Here is an 8,863-nt window from a genome sequence, read left to right as displayed (position 1 = left end):
ATTGATTCCATTCCAGCCATTACAATGAGCATGTCTTCCTATAGCTCCTCCCACCAGCCTCCTCTGATGTATATCCCGTACATACGACTAATACAACTTGAAACTTGTGTGTGGGTGTGCACATATGCATTTGTGTGTATGTTCAGTATGTGCATGTGTGCCTGAGTGGGCTTGTGTGTGTGTTTATGTGTGCATTCATGCATGTGTATTTGTACGGACACATTGTTGTGTGTATATGTGTCTTTCTGTGACTGTATGTACGTGTGTGTGTGGGCAGCCAGGTCAGTCACAGTGTGCTGGTCTCTGTGACACACACCCTGCAGTGGTGTCCCCTGCCTGCAGCAGGCTGTTGTTTGAGCCTGGGCCAGAGCTAAGCTGTGTGCTGGTGGACTGTCACTCCCACTTACATCTGCCCTCTGATCAAAGCCTCTACCACAGCCCCCCTGTGGCCCGCCTGGCTCACCCCCTACCCTCCTTTTCATTCCCCCTCTCCCTCCCTCCCTCCCTCCCTCCCTCCCTCCCTCCCTCCCTCCCTCCCTCCCTCCCTCCCTCCCTCCCTCCCTCCCTCCCTCCCTCCCTCTCCTCTCCCTCTCCCTCTCTCCCTCCTCTCTCTCCCTCTGTCCCTCCAACCTTGACTCCTGCCCCCCTCGTCTGGCTGGGCTGGCACACGGAGGATTGGACGCCAGGCTACTACCACAGCGCAGACTGGCAGAGAGAGGGAGGTAGAGAGAAAGAGAGAGAGAGACAGGGAGGGAAGGAAGGAGGGCGAGAGAGAGAGAGAGAGAAGGGGGACATACTTAGGCATTGCGTTATAGCTAGTGGGGACACACTGAGAGACAGAAAGAGGCTTGCTGGTTGGTTGACGACACCGTTGAGACACCTTCTTTATGAAGTCATAAAGAGAAAGGCTATGGCTGGACTACTCATCCATTAGATTGACCTTCCTTTTCATAATCAGCCCTTGTCAGCAAGCAGCCCCTTTTACAGCCCAGGTAATGGGTGTTTATACTGTATATACATGCTATATATGACCAAGGTAGCCATATATTTGACATAACCATATAATAATAATTATAGTCGCATAGGTGTAATCCCACCAGTTTGCACATTTAACGGGCGGTGATTGACAGTTTGGAATAAATCTTCTCATTTGCTTGTACTCACTGGAATTAATTACCAGCCAATTGTGTCAGACATATTAATTTAAAAGATTATACATTACATTAACCAAGCGCCTTATTAGCTAGGGTTACATACGCTACGCTTGGGTTTCTGCATTGAAATGAAATCGCATCAGGCAGGAAATGTGGAACAATTTTCCATGGTTAGTTCGCCAAATAAGTATGTGTGTGTGTGTGTGTGTGTGTGTGTGTGTGTGTGTGTGTGTGATTGTGTATGTTTTTCCCCCTATTTTTCCTGGGACATAGATAACTCACCCACCAATGCCTATCCATCCCTCATTAGAAGACCGGCCCAATCCCATAATAGTTCTCCCCCTGTTAAATCACCCGGCGAGAAGCTCACCACGCTATACTGTTGTACGCCATTACATTTCAGAGGTGGCTCGCATGTTTGACATAAAATAAATCGCAAATAGATGAATTCATAATTGGACACGCTGCTCATGCCGGGAGAAAAGCACTGCGTCACTGACTAAATGAGTTCTTCAGGGGTTGTTGCTATGGGGGGGGTAGTGATGGAGGGTGGTGGAAATGAGGGATAGAGGATTTGTGGTGCAGCTAGGCAGCGCTTCGAGAGAGCGAGAGATAGGGAGAGATAGGGAGAGATAGGGAGAGATAGGGAGAGATAGGGAGAGATAGGGAGAGAGCAAGAAGAAAGAGAGACAGGCAGAATAGAGAGAGGAGAAAGATAGAGGAGAGAGAAAGAGAGAACATTGGGGAGAGAAGGAGGAAGAGAGAGAGAGAGAGTTCAGTCCCTGGTGGGGGTGGTAAAGCTTGGTGTGTTGCTCTAACAGGCTTGTCTCCCATTAGGAGGAGTAGCAGCGTAGTTTAGCGGGGGCTGCAGAGGTGGAGAAGCAGTCTGAGCTGCAGGGAGAGGTACGGATGAGAAGGGCAGGGGGGATAGGGGAAGAGGGGGAAGAGAGGATGAAAGGAGAGAGAGAGGATAGGACAGAGAGAGAGTGGAGAGGAAAAGGAGAGAGATGTGGTCGAGGAGAAAGGGTTAGCAGCAGCAGGGGTGAAGTCTGGCATGTCCCCTACCGCTGGGAGCCATCCTCAGAAAGAGGAAAGATGGGGCATTTCCTTTAAGCTGCCTGCCATACTGGAATCAGCTGAGGCTGAGACTGGGGTAGGCTTTGGCTGTGCTCAGCTTTTTTTAAAGGATGTGGTACATAGAAGCCCACAGGGGGCAGGTTACTAACAGCATCAACACAGCTAGACTAGGTGCAGGTTACTAACAGCATCAACACAGCTAGACTAGGTGCAGGTTACTAACAGCATCAACACAGCTAGACTAGGTGTAGGTTACTAACAGCATCAACACAGCTAGACTAGGTGCAGGTTACTGACAGCATCAACACAGCTAGACTAGGTGTAGGTTACTGACAGCATCAACACAGCTAGACTAGGTGCAGGTTATTAACAGCATCAACACAGCTAGACTAGGGGCAGGTTACTGACAGCATCAACACAGCTAGACTAGGTGCAGGTTACTAACAGCATCAACACAGCTAGACTAGGTGCAGGTTACTAACAGCATCAACACAGCTAGACTAGGTGCAGTTGACTGACAGCATCAACACAGCTAGACTAGGTGCAGGTTACTAACAGCATCAACACAGCTAGGCTAGGGGCAGGTTAATGACAGCATCAACACAGCTAGACTAGGTGCAGGTTACTGGCAGAATCAACACAGCTAGACTAGGTGCAGGTTACTGGCAGAATCAACACAGCTAGGCTAGGGGCAGGTTACTGACAGCATCAACACAGCTAGACTAGGTGCAGGTTACTGACAGCATCAACACAGCTAGACTAGGTGCAGGTTACTGACAGTATCAACACAACTAGACTAGGTGCAGGATACTGACAGCATCAACACAGCTAGACTAGGTGCAGGTTACTGACAGCATCAACACAGCTAGACTAGGTGCAGGTTACTAACAGCATCAACACAGCTAGACTAGGTGCAAGCTACTGGCAGCATCAACACAGCTAAACAACTTTTTAATTTTATTTAACCTTTATGTAACTAGGCAAGTCAGTTAAGAACAAATTCTTATTTACAATGATGGCCTACCCCAGCGAAACCCTAAACCGGACGACCCTGGGCCAACCACAGCCGGTTGTGATACAGCCTGGAATCGAAACAGGGTCTGTAGGGACACTTCTAGCACTGAGATGCAGTGCCTTAGACCGCTGAGCCACTCGGGAGCCTGACTACACTCCCTGTTTCTGGAGAGGCAGAGCTGAATGGAATACTAATGATTGGACTTAGTTTAATTTAAAGATATTGAATGGGTTCTTAGGCACCTAGAAATGCATAACATAATTTGTTCATTTTTTGGGACGTAACATATCATCCAAAATGGATGATGTTGTACATAACTTTTCAATTGTGTACAATTGGCTTGTTAGCACACCTTTCAAAATCTACTATAAGAAATGATAGAAAACCTCTGTAGCATCACTTCCAAGCTCCATGGCCCAGAGAGACATGTTGCCTAGTGATCCAGTGACTGACTGATACAGACTACCATGTACAGTAGCAGCAGCCAAAACAGCAATCAAGGCGTCAACAGAGATGCAGCCAGCGGTCACAGAGACAGTCATGTGGATATAAGGAGACGTGTGTGTGTGTGTGTAAGGACAGTATGAGGAGATGTGCGTGTGTGTGTGTGTGTGTGTGTGTGTGTGTGTGTGTGTGTGTGTAGGGACAGTATGAGGAGATGAGTGTGTGTGTGTCTAGGGACAGTACAAGGAGATTAGTGTGTGTGTGTTTAGGGACAGTACGAGGAGATGAGTGTGTGTGTGTTTAGGGACAGTACGAGGAGATGAGTGTGTGTGTGTGTGTGCACTGGCAGGGGGGATGGGGGATTGAGACTAGAGTCTGCATCGTACGAGCAGATATTACTCTGCTTGAGGGTTTTGCTGAGGTCGATAAGGCCTATATTTACTGACAGAGAGAGACATGCACTCGTTCATACTGCGAAGCGCAGGTCATCAGAGCATTATAGATACACTGACTTCGTTCTCTGCTAGGTGGTGGGGGACAGGGAGGACAGGGGGAAGGACTTTTATCCTCAGGGTGGGTGGGAGGTTGGGGTGATGGTAGGGAGGGGTCATGTGCTGTGTTCTGATAGTAAGAGGCAAGGAGAGGGGGAGGTGGAGGAGATTGGGAAGAGGAGGGGAGGGGGAGGATGGAGAGCGATCTTTAGGCAACTCAAAGAACATCAAGGAAAAGGGTAGAGAGAGAGAGTGACAGAGAAAGGGTAGGAGAGAGAGAGTGACAGAGAAAGGGTAGGAGAGAGAGTGACAGAGAAAGGGTGAGAGAGTGACAGAGAAAGGGTGAGAGAGAGTGACAGAGAAAGGGTGAGCGAGAGAGAGAGTGACAGAGAAAGGGTGAGAGAGAGTGACAGAGAAAGGGTGAGCGAGAGAGAGTGACAGAGAAAGGGTAGGAGAAAGTGACAGAGAAAGGGTAGGAGAGAGAGAGTGACAGAGAAAGGGTGAGAGAGAGAGAGAGTGACACAGAAAGGGTAGGAGAGAGAGAGTGACAGAGAAAGGGTAGGAGAGAGTGACAGAGAAAGTGTGAGAGAGAGTGACAGAGAAAGGGTGAGAGAGAGAGTGACAGAGAAAGGGTAGGAGAGAGAGAGTGACAGAGAAAGGGTAGGAGAGAGAGTGACAGAGAAAGGGTGAGAGAGAGTGACAGAGAAAGGGTGAGCGAGAGAGAGAGTGACAGAGAAAGGGTGAGAGAGAGTGACAGAGAAAGGGTAGGAGAGAGAGAGTGACAGAGAAAGGGTGAGAGAGAGAGTGACAGAGAAAGGGTAGGAGAAAGTGACAGAGAAAGGGTAGGAGAGAGAGAGTGACAGAGAAAAGGTGAGAGAGAGTGACAGAGAAAGGGTGAGAGAGAGAGTGACACAGAAAGGGTAGGAGAGAGAGAGTGACAGAGAAAGGGTAGGAGAGAGTGACAGAGCAAGTGTGAGAGAGAGTGACAGAGAAAGGGTGAGAGAGAGAGTGACAGAGAAAAGGTAGGAGAGAGAGTGACAGAGAAAGGGTGAGAGAGAGAGAAAGTGCATTCTCAGCTGGGTCGGTATTAGTGCTGTGTTGGTGCTTCCTGTGCCAAGGAGAGGAATACATGTGGAAAAATGGAGGGGGAGGGAGAGAAATAGCTGGGACCAGGGAGGGCATCCATTTAAAGGGAATTAAATAGGAATGAGTGAAAGAGAGGAGGAGTAGAGTTTGACCCTTTCTCCTCTAGCCCCTGTGCCTCTCCCTCTCCTCCTCCCATCCCAAAGGTTAATTTGATGCTAATATGGCCTATATTGAGAGGGCGATCACTATCTCGGGCTCCAGCTCTGAACTTCACCTGCAGGCCATTGGATGGAGGTGGATGGAAGTGGAGGGGGGAGCCATGGTGGAAAAAGCAATTTCTACGTGGAGCACATGAGCCATACATCATAGAGGCCAGTCTGTAATGGAATCGATGAGGTGCAGGAACACAGCGGCCCAAATGGTGACCTGAGCAATGGGGCCCATTCCTCTGAATAATGTTGGCCTCTGTTATTGCTTGCTTGCTTGGGCCTGGAGTGTGTCTGTACTGTAGTACAGTAGGGTGGGGGGTGTTTGCTGGTGAAGACAATCCTCATATAGTGAGGAGGGTGACAGAAAGTGACAGGGACAGAAGAAGAGAGAGAGAAAGAGAGAGGTTCATTCCCTGGTGTTTGCAGGTATAGAAGATCCCCATACATTGTCCTGTCAGGGCCGGCCTATCGGCCATCAGAACCTTTTGACAAAACGGCCTGTGATCATCGTGGTCACCATTTACGCCGGTGACGTGGCGGGGCCTGAGAGGTCAGAGGTCAGGTGTTTGATTGAATCCCTGTCGCTGGGGAGCCATGACAACAGCACACAGCATTCCAGCTGAGAGAGAGAACGAGAGAGAGCAGATCAAAGCAGCACTCCATCAATAGCAACGTACTGACAGCCCCACAAGCCCACAGGTAGATTCCCTCTCCACTAGGCTACATCTGTAATGCTACTTCTGATCACAGACAGAACCATTGTCAGACGACGTCTGAGTCACATTTGATTTCTGGGTTGAAATTTTTGTTTTAGCTTAGAGATTTTCTAGTATTTTGTGAAGAATCTTGATATTCTGCCAGAATACTATTTTCCTGATGAAGGGAAAATGTTGCAGTTAACTAGAATTCATTAGCTTCTCTCTCGGGGGGCGAAATAACTCCCCATTGGTTTTCCCCTTCAAATTCCAATAGATTTTTAGATCCCTTGTACGTGCTGAATCTTAAAAGGTTCATTCCAAATGCCAATTAGATAAATACAGTGTAGGTCTTAAATAATTCATCGTTTCTACCAAAAAAAATCACAAGGATGTAGTATTTGATGGAATAACCCCTCTAATATCCACATGTTCTTCATATCATGGCCTCTCAAACGGGCATGACCAGGGCTTGTATACATTAAGCGTCAGAGAGTAGGAGTGCTGATCTAGAGTCAGCTCATCCATTATGTTACAGTATGTTCTAAAATGTCCTATTGATCCTAGAACAGCACTCCTATTCTGAGTTGCTTTGTGAATACGGGCCCATGGGGGACTTTCTACTTCTAAGAAGCACTATTCTACGTCTAACAGCACTGAAACAAAACAACTGTAGATAAGTTGAACTCGCTTGCTCACCCCTATGACTGCCATCCCACCCGCTATCCCCATGTTATATACGAGTCAGTGAAGATCCATTCAGACCCAGTTGGACCCGCTCATGACAAGCCGCTCGCATCGACCACTAGTCTCCTGCATCAATAACTACTGTGGTGTGGCTGATCATCCCTGTGATGTGTGTGATGTGTGATGTGTGTGTGTGTGTGTGTGTGTGTGTGTGTGTGTGTGTGTGTGTGTGTGTGTGTGTGTGAGAGAGAGAGAGCATCCCTGGCATGGCTCACCTCCTCTTTATCGGCCAAATGAGGCAGATGAAACTGCTGCTATATCTATCTGCTCATCAAACACAGTTCCCATTCACGCCCACTGACACGTACATATTTCTGCCATTTCTCCCATAATGGTGGCTGGTGCTGATAGCAAATTATTCATGTGTTTGTAAAAGAGGGTATTTCTTCACACAGTAGTCGTTCACACACACCTCTTCAGGAGATAAAATGTGTTTTGTGGTTGGTTGGTCAAGCCTCATTATGGCAGCCTGAGCCCATATTCTTAATGTGTCTCAGAGCATGAGTACTGATCTAGGATCAGTGTTGCCTTTGTGATGAAAAATGAATAAGGTTACATAGACACGGGGGGGACCTGATCTTAGATCAGCTCTCCTATTCTGATACACTTTATGAATACAGGCTCAGGAGCACACATGGCTGAAAGTAAAAGAACGGAGGGAATTCAAAAAACACAGTCTGTAGCCTGTCATTATCCTACCATGTTTTTGGAATGATTCATATCATTTCTACCGATGAATACTGGGAAGAAACTGGCGATGCATTAGACATAGCATGGTTGTGGAGTTGGCTGGATTCTTACAGATGATGTTCACTACTTCCTCTGTGTTATTACCCTTCTGGGGCGCTTAAAGAGGGTGCTTTCTCTGTTGAGCGCATCCTACCGAGGTCTCGTCTCACTCCTGCATGAGAGGCTGTGTGTTACATGATAATACATCCCCATTGACATGTGCATGCAGACATGTGATGCTCACTGTGGAGACCACTGAGCAACACATTCCAGGATTCATCATGGGGAATATTGCTGGAATATTTGGTACTCACCCCAAAATAGCTTTCGGGAAGATATGGATGGAGGGGATTTGTCAGGGATCTTGTGATAATACTTTCGGCTCCACTGCGCAAGAGAAGCATGAAGATATCTAAAACTTTGCAGAAAATCTATAATTAATCAGAAGACAGATTATCCTCACAAATAGTAAATCATAATGAATTGATATTGCAGACCTGGTTTATGTAGCCTTTTCAAACCATTGGTCCACAGTGTCCCGCTGAAACAGATTGACGGGAGTTTCCTTATATAAATTCCACAGGACTTCCGACCTTAACCAACCGAATCAAATCAATTCTACTCTAATGAAAGGCAGTTAGTTCATTCACATGAGCATCAGTTTTTATTTACAATAGAAAAACGATAAAGACACTGAGCGCTAAAAAGACACTAACTGCCATTTTATCACCTATTGTAATCTCATCACCCTCCCTAAGTGTTAATGAATTCTACTCCCCCAGATGAGATCTGCTGCCTGAAAGTTCTCTAATTAACATGATCCTGTAGCACCATGCTAGGTTGTTTTTTCTCCTTCATTGCATTCTCATTTGCCTAATGTGATGATCTCCCATTTGTATTTTGTGGGCAGTTAATTGAATCTCTTTTGATGTGTTTATATTTTTAGGGGGAGAGACCTGCAGTTAGCTTCATTGTGGGAGCTAGACGCTAATTGCTAAATAAGAGCCGGTTAACATCAGCTGTTAATTTATTTGGAGAGATCAGAGACAAACAGCAACAAATATGTTAACAGAAAATAGAAAACTGGGCTGGATCTACAGTAAATAACATTAAACACACCAAACACACTGAATAATGGAAAACTGCAGGAAAAGACAGGGAAAACTGCAGGAAAAGACAGGGAAACTGCAGGAAAAGACAGGGAAAACTGCAGGAA

The sequence above is a fragment of the Oncorhynchus tshawytscha genome, linkage group LG03, assembly GCF_018296145.1.
Source record: "Oncorhynchus tshawytscha isolate Ot180627B linkage group LG03, Otsh_v2.0, whole genome shotgun sequence".
Classification (NCBI taxonomy): domain Eukaryota; kingdom Metazoa; phylum Chordata; class Actinopteri; order Salmoniformes; family Salmonidae; genus Oncorhynchus; species Oncorhynchus tshawytscha.
The sequence above is the reverse complement of the archived record's forward strand: the minus strand, read 5'-3'. Positions refer to the sequence as shown.